This window comes from Rosa rugosa, chromosome 6, assembly GCF_958449725.1.
Source record: "Rosa rugosa chromosome 6, drRosRugo1.1, whole genome shotgun sequence".
NCBI classification, from domain to species: Eukaryota; Viridiplantae; Streptophyta; class Magnoliopsida; order Rosales; family Rosaceae; genus Rosa; species Rosa rugosa.
The window spans coordinates 7,039,248-7,052,276 of record NC_084825.1 but is presented as its reverse complement, the minus strand read 5'-3'; the positions used below and the strand labels follow the sequence as shown (position 1 = coordinate 7,052,276).

Below are 13,029 nucleotides of genomic sequence, written 5' to 3'. Positions count from 1 at the left end.
ACAACTTTTACTACACCTTGAATCTTCAAGAATATCTTTTACGTAGTTGCAAAAAAATTCTGTAATCCTGGTATCAGAAAGTATTTTATGCAAGTCAAGGAATTAAATTATTTCTTCCTTTTAACAGTTAAAGTTTTTCTTTATTATGTTACTTATTCATTTTGTGTTTAACTTGGACAGCTTGGAAACTTTTGCACTGCGCTGAAGTGCTGAACATACATATGGTACATGTTTTTTGTTTAAGTTCTTGTATTCATTCATTTCTCTGTCCCTGGTTAATATTTAGGTGCTCATCAATTTGAAATGTACAACAATAAGGATTATCTGATAGTAATAAGAAAGTAAAATAAATTACTAGTTTGTGGAGTTGCAGCAATGACATGCTTAATGACAACGTTTTGTAAAATTGTAGTGTGTTGGCAATTTTCGAGGTCGATTAAATGTAATGAAAACCAGGACTTTTAGGGTGAAGGTGGGTAGGCAGTGGTTGCAGGGAGATTTCATAATAGGCATTGTTGTGGCCCTTGTTGGCTTTGGTATCTTTTAAATTTAAATTTCCTTTTCTTCTGAATATGGACTGGAGGTAGCGTTTCTTTGGCTCTTTGGTATAAGGTCTGCCTAGCTATATTTGTTAATTGTATCGCTGGTTCACTCTGGTTACATATAATGCTCGAGTGAACCCTCATTGGACTATTCTTGAGCTTTGTGTATGTAAAAATTATAGTATTTGCAAGTTCATGTAATTCTTTATTTCTCATTTATGTTTTATATATCCTGTTAAGGATGGAAATACATCTCGGGTAGATGTTGATGATGTTGACTGGGATACTGAAGATGAGCTTGAGATTGAAAACTTCACTTTATCTTCTTCAGCTAATCCAGGCTCTGGGGAGGTAAACATTATACCTGACGTACAGATTTATATTTCTTTGGAGATTGATGATATGAATCTATAATGTGATAAGTTCATTGGGGCAGATGACATACTGACTTGCTTCGTATGTTATCAACTATGCAAGGTGTTTCTTCACTGGATATTCTTGAAAACACTGCATCTAATTAACTAGTAAAAATGCATATGGATGATATTCAGGTTTCTTCCGTTTTTTATAAAGATTTGAGCATTCCAAGGTACAAATAACAGGATTGGACGTGACCATGGCTCATTTGGTGTCCTAACGAAGTTTCTTATCTGTAGATTATTGGCTTCTTTTTTTAATTCTTTTTCCCCGAAAAGCAGTGATTAAATATCTCAAATATCAAAGATGTATCTATTGTTTTGGTGCTTTTGCTTCCAGAAAATTTAGTTATCCACCTTTTCAGTTTTAGATGAAAGATTTCAAAATTCGCGCTGGCATCCTATAATCTCATCACATAATGATTTACTTTCTTTTTCCCATCATTACTTGTACAGTGCCTTGTTGCTGTTCAGCTAATTGTGTTTGACCAATTTGGTTTCCCTGAGCACACTATCGTCCTCTTTTGTCTAGTTACTTTTCATGACTTCAATGAACTTGCAAACATACATAATTAATGTGTATGCACAAAAGTATACATGTATAAGCAAGTATGACACTTTGATGGTTATATAATCATATATATAGTATTCTCAACATGCAATTTCTTTCTAACATCCTACAGGCTAGCTCATCATCAGGACCTTCCCAAACCAAGGTTTTTGATCATTTTGTCCGCATGGGATTTTCTCATAATATGGTTGCCCAAAGCCATCCGAGAACATGGTATGAGCACTGAACGGTTTCATTCCAGTGCAAGTTTTTACTTGGAATGCTTCAGTTTAACCCTGTCCCTGTTTAACGCACGTTTGATGGAATATCCAGGACTTGAAGATGCAGATTCAATTCTTGAAACGCACGTTTGATGGAATATCCAGGACTTGAAGATGCAGATTCAATTCTTGAAACCCTCCTCTTATATAATGTGAGTATTAACTGGACTTCATTTGCCAATGCTTTCTTTGATGAAGATAATTTCTGAATTGTTAGTTCTGCTGCAGATTCAATGTCCCTATTAACTAACATCTTTCAGCAGTTTGGAGAAATCATATTTCTATTTCATCAATTGATTTAAATTAAAAGATGATCAAGGCAGCTATAAAATATCATTTGCAATGCTGTAGACATACCTTCATCAGGTTTCATATTTATCACAATGAAAGATGTTAGTTCTGCTGCAACAATGCTCAATTCAATTTGGTTGGACCCCTTGATGCGGCCGTTATGTAGCATCATATTACTCCTGTTTCTGAAGCTATACTGAATCAATGGATGGATGGTCCAGTTCAGGAAGCATGCCAAACTGTTGCTTCACTAGACATCATGCAGGGTTGTCATAGCTACCTGTTTTGTAGACCGTTCTGCTCTTGAAGGCGCAAATAAATGCATCAACTGGTGGAGTCTGCCTGAACTTTTACATATCATGGAAGTCCTGAAAACTTGCTCATGCATGCATCTTATGGATGTGTTCTCTTTGAGGTTACTGAATACAAGGGTGATACTCCCAACACAAATATGAAATATGGTTGCCCCAGTACTTGGTTGGATTCCAAGTGAATAGATGTATGATTTTACTCATTTCTATTCTTATTTTACAAATGAATTGATTTTTGATCGGTCGGAAGAGGAACTATTTAAAATAAATAGATTCAGAAGTCAATGGTCCAAAAATAGAGAGACAGCATCACTTGAAGGCTTTCCTTGGTTGTTTAGTTTAGTAACTCTTGATGCTTATATGACTTCCATGAAACATTGTCTGTCACAAGTGCTGGTAGAAAATCTTTTGATTAGATCATATGCGTGTAATAAATACCTGAAGATTGCTTAGTTGTTTTTTTTTTTTTTCAGGATTGTACTCTTTCATTTTTTTTTTTATAATAATTATTGAAAGTATAGAAGGAGATTCTGTGATGAGAAACCAAATGCAATGTTGAAGGTAAAGTGTAGCTAAGACGAGTCTCTACTCTCTACTGGAAGCATAGGAGATAGAAAGTAAGGGCATGTTTACTTATTTGGAATGGGAGGGAATGATTACGGGGTAAAAGTATTCATGTGTTTACTAACACATAAAGGAATCGTAATGATTCCGGATAAAAGTATTCATGCGTTTACCAACACATGAAATAATCGGAATGGATGTAGGTCCCACCTCTTTATAAGGAATCGATTCCTGAATACTCAGGAATTTGATTACGAAAGGGGGAGATGAGTTTAGGAATCAACTCCTTCGGAATCAATACCGATTGTTTTCTTCTCCCATTTCAGTTATTTTCGATTCATAATTAGTTTTGGGTTAATGTCAGGGTGTATGAGCATCCATCAAAATACCTCCCAAAAACCCCAACAAATTATTTCTATTCCTCATCACCCAGACTCCTGTCCCTTTCTTTCCTACCTACCTAACTTATCTATTTTTCTTACCATCAGTACCCTTCTGTTGGTTCTTAGCGTGTTTATATATATTTTTTCTGTTGTGCAGCGCTGCACCGTGCAGAGCGAGCACTGTTCAGAAGCTGCAGCGCACGTGAGATGTGAAAAAACTGGAGAGAAGCGATTGATTGTGATCAAGCGGCTGTGAATCGATTACCGGCTGAAGCCTTAGTGTGACGTGAAGCGTGCGAGTTGGAGGGATGAATATTGAAAGGGAGACGCAGGAGATAAAAATCGCCTCCACAAGTTCGTTCCTTTCCTCCCCAATTCAATCAAATTCTCTCTCTTCCTCACTCCTCCATTGATTCTGATCACTTTCTTGTCTTCTGATTCTGCAGCATTGAAAAAGCAGTGGAGGTGGACTACCATTGGGCCAAGTTCGCTGACGTCCGGTACCACGTTCAGGTGACTGATTGATTGGTTTTCCTCAGAAACCCAGTTAGGAATTTTGACTAGTGTTCCAATGGGTCATTGACCATTGATGGTTTTGCAGGTGACGATGAAAAACCCACACATTGTGCTGCTTTCGGTTTCACTGCCGGCCCCACCTCCGGAAATTGTGTTCTTGAGTGGGCTTCCTGCTGGGGCTATAGAGTCTATAATGGATCAGTAGTGCAGATTCTTGACCCACATAGAGATGGGTTTAATCTTACATTGAAGCTCAATATCTCTAAACTTCCTACAGATGAAGGTTCAACGAGTTCCTTTTCTAAGGTCAGTCATTATAAGCTTGCTATATTGCCATGAAGATGCTGAAACATTTTAGGACAGTGTCAAAGTCAGTGAATGCAATCAACATTTCTCGCTTGTTATGTATATGAGTATATTGGGTAGAATGATGAATTTTCAGAGAGGTTTTCTTGAACTGTTTTTGGTAGTGTTGTTGAGCTTTTTGAATTGCTTGCTTCTCGTATAAAACCCGCCTAGTTCTTTCTCGTTATTTGGATTGGTTTAGATGATCTTTTAGTGGATTATAGTCTTTTAGGCGTCCCTTTGTTATCCACGTTCCAGATAATGTATTTTTCCGTTTGATTTTGTATTTTGGCTGAGTTTCTAATAGTTTGTCCTGTCATGTTTTTGTTTGATGTTGATGATGTGTAGAGTACAAACATGCTCTTTTGGTAAAGATTGCATCTGTAAGGGAAGTGGTGCTAGGAGCTCCATTGAGAGTAATTCTGAAGCAGCCTGCTTTGAGGACTTTTGCTTCTGATGTTGATCCACTTGTTGCTCTTGTGCATCGGCCAAAGGAATCCTTTTTCCTTATTCCTCAGGTAAAGTTACATATTATGATGAATCCTATCTGTTTTCTGTATTCTCTAGTTTAGCTACTTAGGAGGACAATACTTGAAAAATTTGCTGGTAAATTTTTATAATTGCCTGATTGTTCTATTTTATCCATTCTGGATAACCTGTAAGGCTGTAATCATCAATGGTTTAGGTTTTCTTCTGGTTTCTATAAGTTTACCAGTTCTGCAATTGTATGTGTTGTTGCAATTCTATAAGTTCATCAGTTTACCACTTCTTCTGGTTTGTTTTTCTTTCCGTCTTTTATATGTGTTGTTGCAGTTCTATATTCATTGTGGATGTTGAGTATTATTGAGTTCTCAAGTTTTGAATGTAATCTGAAGAGTGATAGGCAAGCTGTTTTGCAATTACAATGTGAAAGTTTAGTTATTTGAAATTGGGGTGTACGTATATATAAACTAGTGGAAGAATCATTAGTCATGTCTTAATAAGACACATGCCTATTGCTATTCTGGTAAAAAACAATTTGTTTATGGATTGAAACTAATTAAATTGCTTCATGGTTTGATTTGACTTTGTTACCGTCAAATCTCCTACTTATGATTTCTCGTTTCAAGATATAGGTGATGCTAGTAATACATTGACATTTAGTATGCAAGAACACTATATAGAATTTGTTATCTGATACTATCAGGATAATTATATTTGAAACTAGAAGGCAAAATTTCACAATACAATTCTACAGGAGGTAAGGGTTCATTGATTACTCTAGATTCCAGAAGGTAGTAGAATACCCTTTTGATTTCATTAGCTTAATTATGTCAAACTGAAAAGGTAGGACTTCCACTCTGTGAACTGTAAGACTGTTACTGGTAAGTGCTCTTATAGCTAAGACCATATGTTGGCTTAGCAGTTAGTTTAAAGTTAAGGATGGAGTTGAGAATTTAACCAAAGAGTGTAGGAGATTAGCCCTAATTACTTTTTATGGACTAATAAACTTGAAAGCTTTAGACCCTCTTTGATAGCTATCTTAGAGGTTCATCCGGTCAATGATTGTCTGCGGTTTGTCTTGTTGGAAAATTTTGGTTTGCTATAGAGCTATAGTTAACTTTGTTTAGCACCATAAACCCCACCCTTTTGCAGCAAACGAGATGTAGAGTGAGCTCTCTGAATTATTGCTTCTTATTCTGGTTTAAATTAGTGATATTGAATTATAAAAATGTAGGCCAAGTGCATGATTGTGTTCTGTTCCATTGTGGCTTGTATCTGCTCTCCAGTCAATGGGTACACTCAATGTGTTTGTCAAGTTTTGATTGACTTCATTGATACCTCCAATTGTGTTTAACCTGGTCAAATAATAATATGGATATATTTTGTTGACCAATACATCAGAATGGTATTTGTGTTCAGTTTGATCTATGATTATTTACTGGAAGCCACCTCCCTTTTTTTTTTTTTTTTTTTTTTTTCCTATAGTGGACTATCAAATTATAGGTTCCCAATAGGGACTGAAATGAATGAGGAAAAGTCTATGTAGGCTACTTGCCAAAAGTGTACTTTTATACCTCCTAATCTTCCTTCTTAGACCTATAACCAGATTTCTGCTATTGGTAAGGTGATAGCTTTCTTCTGTTGCATAAATTAATAGTAGTAATAGTAAACAAACCTATGTTCAGATTGGAAACAAGATATTTTGAAATATTATGCAATAATAATCTGACTGGAAATTTTCTTGATTTCGTCTCTTAGCTTCTGTGGAAAGTTAACAAGCTCATTAATCTTTTTCGCTTGGGCAGGAGGAACTAAAATCTGTTGAACGCCTCCAACCTGCTTCCCGATGCTGCAAAGAGTATGTTAGTTTTTCAATTACCTTTTGAAGGGACCTAGTTTTATAGTAAAAGGAACTACAACTGAATATCTTTCAAATTTGTTTGTTCTAGCCATGTAAGAAAAATGAGGTGATTCTCTTTATATAATGTTAGTCATCTTCTAGTAGATTGAATATGAATATTTTGCAGGATTGCTGATTTTGTGACTGCGAATCCAGATCCGTTAATACCAACATAAGAATATCACCAAATTTTTGTAAAGTTTAGTTTGCATTGTGTGCATTGTGATCATTATTTTGTATTTATCTGTCAAGCAGAAATCGAAAGAAACGATGATCCTGTCGCTTTTGGAAATGGCTCTGGTACCACCTTCTCTTTACTTATCATTTTCAAGAGAAATGCTGCTCTACTATTAAGATAAAATTGCTTCAAACAAAGAAATTGTTAGCACTATTGAACTGAGAACAAGTTTCTAGCAAATGTAAAATATGTTGTGCTAAAAGATCATGAAGCATTTGAATTCTTTTTATAGATAGAAATGTGGACTCAATCTTCATCCTTAGTCATCAATTGTATTTCTGATAGTTATTACTTATCCATATGCTCAGTCTTGGGTCATTTGTTAAGAAAGTATGATTTTAATGATGCCTAAGACCTACTCTTATTGATGGAAGTAGCAGTAAAGCTAGAAAACATTTTGGGCTTGATTCCTAAAATAAACAAGATTAACCTTAACATTTGATTAGCAGTATCGTTGGCCTCTTCTTTTCCCTCCTCTGTAATGCAGTATCAATCAATTAGACGTAATGCCTAAACTTCCTAATATGACATAAGATTGTTTGTGGTACAGTGGAATGCCCTGTTTTAGCTTGTCATTGATTTGATGTTGCTGCTGTTGTGATGGGTGCTCTCTTACCTAGAAATGCCACGCTGCTCCTGCTGCGGTTCATGCAACAGTTCAAGCTGTGGTTCATACAAAGGTTCATGCTGCGGTCCATGTAACTGTAATTCGTGTTTCAGTTGCCCTTCACTACCAAAGTGGCGATGTTGCTGCTCATGTCCCCGATCCCGTTACTGCAAAACTAGTTCATGTTCATGCAGCAGAAATTGCTGCATTTTACCATCATGTTCGTGCTCATGTCCCAATTGCTCTTGTTTGAATTGTTTCAAATGGAAATGCTCGTCCTAAATATCCTTGTTCAATGTCCTTGTTGCTGTTGTAAAATAACCTGCTGCAACCCTTGCAGTACATGTTTGTAGTATTCATGACATCTCTTATGGAAGCTCTGTATCGTGGCTTTTTCATATTTAACTATTCTAGATATGCTGCAAATATTCAGGTATTCATACAATTGAGTTTATGAAATAAATTTTTTAGTATTAGCCTCTTCATTATTGGATTTCTGATGAGGAAGTGTGTTCATTATCATCTGCAATTACTACTCTCTAGTCTCCTAGTCATTCTGATAAAAAGCTTTACAAGCCATAACTAGGTTTAGTTTAAGTTCTTGGGTCAATGAATCTTCTGGGCTTCTGGGATATAATTTCTATGTTAATTCATTGCTAGAATAGTTTCTTGCTCATTCGTTTTGATGAAAATGTAGTAGCAAATGGAACTATATTATGTGTAGGCAACCTCCACTATGCAATTTACACAGTTGTGTCATTCTATTACATTAGGTTTCTAGCCAAGGCATTTGCAGTTCTTTCATGACAAGCTACCTAACCTTTGAACTGCCTTCCTTTTGGGCAATGCCATAAGAACACAAACTCTCCCAACTACTAGTTTGAAGAATGAGTTTAACTCTTGAATGATAGTTGACGATGGTTGACGAAAAGTCGACGATGGTTGATAAAAGTTTATGATAGTTAACGATAGTTTATGATAGTTGACAAAATGTTAAAATAGTTGAAGAATGAGTTTACCACTTGAATGATAGTTGACGGGAGTTGACGAAAGGTTGACGACGGTTGACTGTAGTTAACGAAAGATTACGACAGTTGAAGAATAAGTTTTAACTCTTGAATAATAGTTGGCGATGTTTGACGATGGTTGATAGAAGTTGACGAAGTGTTATATATGTTCCTATGGTTGAGGATATATGTTACTATGGTTGACTAAATGGATCGAATTTGAAACTATTACGAAATTTGCAAAATTTTTTATTTACATGCATACAATATTCTTATAATCGCATCTAACGGTCAGTCTCCTCATTTTCAAATGATTTGATGGGTTTCCCTTTGAGAAATTGGATATATAAAATATATAGTTACAAAGAAAACTATGGTTGACCGAGCGGATCGAAGTCGAAACCAATACCGAATCGGCTGAATTTTTAACAACCACCATAAAACATCTCAATCTTCCTATCTAACGGTCAGTTTCTCCAAATTCATTGTCTACCTTATTGTTCCTTTTAAAAGATCCCATGACTTCAAATGCAATGTGCAAGTTATACAACATTAGTAGGCACATTTGTCTTTCTTACGGTCCATTAAATAGAATTCAAAAAATTTAATTTTTGACCATTCACATGTATCCACCACATATTTATAGAAGTCGTGTGAAAAATAGGCATGGTTCGCGGTGGTTATGTCATCGGTCAACTAAGATGATATAAATGTTACCATGGTTGACTAAGTGGATCGAATTTGAAACTATGACGAAATTTGCTAAATTTTTATTTACATGCATACAATATTCTTATAATCTCATCTAACGGTCAGTCTCCCCATTTTCGAATGATTCAATGGGGTTGCCCTTTGAGGAAGTAGATACATAAATATAAGGTTACGGAGGTAACTATGGTTGACCAAGTGGATCAAAGTCGAAACAAATACCGAATCGGCTGAATTTTTGACAACCACCATAAAACATCTCAATCTTCCCATCAAACGGTCAGTTTCTCCAAATTCATTGTCTACCTTATTGTTTCTTTTAAAAGACCATCACGACTTCAAATGCAATGTACAAGTTATACAACATTAGTAGGCACATTTGTCTTTCTTACGGTCCATGAAATAGAATTCCAAAAAATTAATTTTTGACCATTCACATGCATCCACCATGTAATTACAGACGTCGTGTGAAAAAATAGGCACGATTCGCGGTGGTTATGCCGTCGGTCAACTATAATGATATAAATGTTACTATGGTTGACTAAGTTGATCGAATTTGAAACTATAACAAAATTTGCTAAATTTTTATTTACCTGCATACAATATTCATATAATCTCATCTAACGGTCGGTCTCCCCATTTTCAAATGATTCGATGGCGTTGCCCTTTGAGGAATTGGATATATAAATAAATAGTTACAAAGAAAACTATGGTTGACCAAGCGGATTAAGGTTGAAATGAATATCGAATTGGTTGAATTTTTGACAACCACCATAAACATCTCAATCTTCCCATCTAAAGGTCAGTTTCTCCAAATTCATTGTCCACCTTATTGTTTCTTTTAAAAGTTCCTCACGACTTCAAATGCAATGTACAAGTTATACAACATTAGTAGGCACATTTTTTTTTCCACTTGATCAACCATAGTTACCTTCAAAACCTTATATTTATATATTTAATTCCTCTTTGGACAACCCCATCTAGACATACGAAAATGGAGAAACCGACCGTTGGGTGAGATTATTAGATTATTTTATGCATGTTGTCAAAAATTTAGGCAACTTCAGCATAGTTTCGAATTCAATCCACTTAGTCAACCATAGTAACATATATATCCTCAACCATAGTAACTATATAGCATTTCGTCAACTATTATTCAAGAGTTAAAACTCATTCTTCAACTATCGTAATCTTTCGTCAGCTTTTGTCAACCATCGTCAACCTTTTGCCAACCATTGTCAACCATCATCAACAATATTCAAGAGTTAAAACTCATTCTTCAACTACTGTAATTTTTCGTCAACTTTTGTCAATCATCGTCAACCTTTCGTCAACCACCGTGAACTATCATACAAGAGGTAAACCCATTCTTCAACTATCGTAACATTTTGTCAACTATCATTAACTATCATCAACTTTTATCAACCATCGTCGACTTTTCATCAATCACCGTCAACTATCATTCAAGAGGTAAACTCATTCTTCAATTATTGTCAACTACCGTAAACCATTATTAACTATCATGTAAGAGGTAAATTCATTCTTCAACTATCGTAACCTTTCATCAATTATTGTCAACTTTTGTCACTTATCGTTAACATTTCATCAACCATCATCAATTATTATTCAATAACAAACTCATTCTTCACCTATCGTAACCTTTCGTCAATTATAGCCAATTATTACTTCAGAGGTAAATTTATTCTTCAACTATCGTAACATTTTGGGGCGACTATCATTCTTCTTCTTTTGAATACATTTTATTAAGGTTATTAAGCCTTAATAACCTTAATCGTTTGACCAAGCCGATCAACATCATATCGATGACGGATTTTTTCTGAATTTTGGACTTAAAGCCTAAAATAATATACTTGACACATCTAACGGAAAGTTTCTCAAGTGTAAGTTCCGATGACACCTTTGCCCTTTGAAACTTGCAGTGAACTAAATAGGGTTACTAAGCCTTAATAGTTTGACCGAGCCGATCAACATCATAACGATGAAGGATTTTACCGAATGTTGGACCTGAAGCATAAAATAATGTAATTGGCACATCTGACGGAAGGTTTCTCAAGTGTACGATCTGACGACGCCCTTGCTTTTTGAAGCATGCAGTGAAAAAAAAAAAGAAGGGTTGTTAAGCTTTCATCGTTTGACCGAGCCGATCGACATCATAACGATGACGGATTTTTACAAATTTCAGACCCGAAGCCTAAAATAATGTAATTAGCACATCTGTCGTAAGGTTTCTCAAATTTATGATCCGATGCCTCTCTTGCCCTTTGAAGCTTGTGGTGAACAAAAATAGGGTTATTAAGCCTTAATCATTTGACCGAGCCGATCGATATCATAACGATGATGAGTTTTTCTCAATTTTGGATCCAAAGTCTAAAATAATATACTTGGGACATCTAACTTAAGGTTTTTCAAGTGTACGATCCGATGAGGCCCTTGCTCTTTGAAGCTTATATTGAATTAAAAAGTGTTATTAAGCCTTAATCTATTGACCCAGTGGATCAACATCATAACTATGATGAAATGTTCCGAATTTTGGACCGGAAGCCTAAAATAATGTAATTAGCACATCTGACTGAAGGTTTTTCAAGTGTACGACCAGACGACGTACTTACTCTTTGAAGCATGTAGTGACCAAAAATAGGGTTATTAAGCCTTAATCGTTTGACCGAGTTGATCGACATCATAATGATGACGGAATTTTCTGAATTTTCTATCCGAAACCTAAAATAATGTACCTGGCACATCTGACGGAAGGTTTCTCAAGTGTAAGGTCTGAAGACGCCCTTGCCCTTTGAAGCATGTAGTGAAAAAAATTGGGGTTATTAAGTCTTCAAAGTTTGACCAAGCCGATTGACATCATAATGATGACTGTTTTTTTTCTGAATTTTGGAGCCAAAACCTGTTTGGCTCCAATTTTGCTGCAGCTGGTCAACAGTCTCTTTTCTTGCACGGGCGTGCCAGCACCGTTCGGGTGCGGTCGTCGGGGGTGTCCCTTTACCTGACTTCTTTCAAGCGATTGTAGACGAGGAGAGCACCAACCTCGTCGTGGGATTCTTTATGCCTCGTGGTGAGGACTTTTGCTGAGCTTCTTGAAAATCACAATCGATACTCGATGTTGTAGATCGAGCAGAGCGAGAACCACTGGGAAGTAGAGAGAACTTGCTAAAGCGTGACTTTAGCTTGGCTGGTTTGCGAGGGCGTTACCCTTGCTTGGCTGGTTCCGTAACCGTTGTGGTCGTGGTACTACAATCGGCTCCCGAGGAGACTAGGACCGAAGTACGTTGACAGAGGGTTTGGTGGCACTGAAAGTCGGCTTCTGAGAAGACTGGGACTAGGAGTGTGATCACCGGTAAGAGAAAGAGAAGGAGAGGAGTTGCTCTTAGAGAGGTTGCTCTAGAGAGAACTTAGATCATCTTAGAGATGTTTTGATGAATGAATTGTTGTTCTTTGTTGATGTCTCTTGCGAGGGCGTTACCCTTGCTTGGCTGGTTCCGTAACCGTTGTGGTCGCGGTACTACAGTCGGCTCCCGAGGAGACTAGGACCAAAGCACTTTGACAGAGGGTTTGGTGGCACTGACAGTCGGCTTCTGAGAAGACTAGGACTAGGAGTGTGATCACCGGTAAAAGAAAGAGAAGGAGAGGAGTTGCTCTTAGAGAGGTTGCTTTAGAGAGAACTTAGATCATCTTAGAGATGTTTTGAATTGTGTTGTTGTTATTTGTATTGTTCTTGTAGCCTCTATATATAGGCTACCAAGCCATAGTGGTTGGCCTTAAACAAATCATGATGGGTTAGGTTTGAGCACTTAAAACACTAATGGAATGTTAGGTTTAAGCACTTAAAACACTAATGGAATGTTAGGTTTAAGCAC

At 36.4% G+C, this 13,029-nt stretch overlaps 1 protein-coding gene and 1 long non-coding RNA gene across 9 annotated transcripts in view; both read left to right on the top strand.

Annotated features, from left to right (window-relative positions):
• The window catches only part of LOC133713438 (disease resistance protein RPV1-like), a 68,793-nt gene extending 67,988 nt beyond the window's left edge, over positions 1 to 805 (top strand). Inside the window, exon 9 of one of the 2 annotated variants that reach the window (XM_062139471.1) lies at positions 783 to 805. The gene's annotated coding sequence lies outside the window, so the exon portion shown is untranslated. Of the gene's footprint in view, positions 1 to 180; positions 199 to 782 lie in introns of those variants that run through there. The other variant, XM_062139472.1, reaches the window with a different exon arrangement.
• Positions 806 to 1,840: 1,035 nt separating this feature from the next.
• LOC133713446 (uncharacterized) lies at positions 1,841 to 7,900 on the top strand. Of its 7 annotated transcripts, none has more exons than XR_009848019.1 (10): positions 1,841 to 1,941; positions 2,302 to 3,008; positions 3,496 to 3,540; positions 3,613 to 3,692; positions 3,785 to 3,851; positions 3,940 to 4,160; positions 4,548 to 4,717; positions 6,488 to 6,540; positions 6,838 to 6,882; positions 7,371 to 7,900. It is a non-coding gene; the product is annotated as an uncharacterized LOC133713446 (long non-coding RNA). The 7 variants fall into 7 exon arrangements; XR_009848015.1 differs by having other exon boundaries at positions 2,018 to 3,008; XR_009848020.1 differs by having other exon boundaries at positions 1,847 to 2,511.
• The last annotated feature ends 5,129 nt before the right edge of the window (positions 7,901 to 13,029 follow it).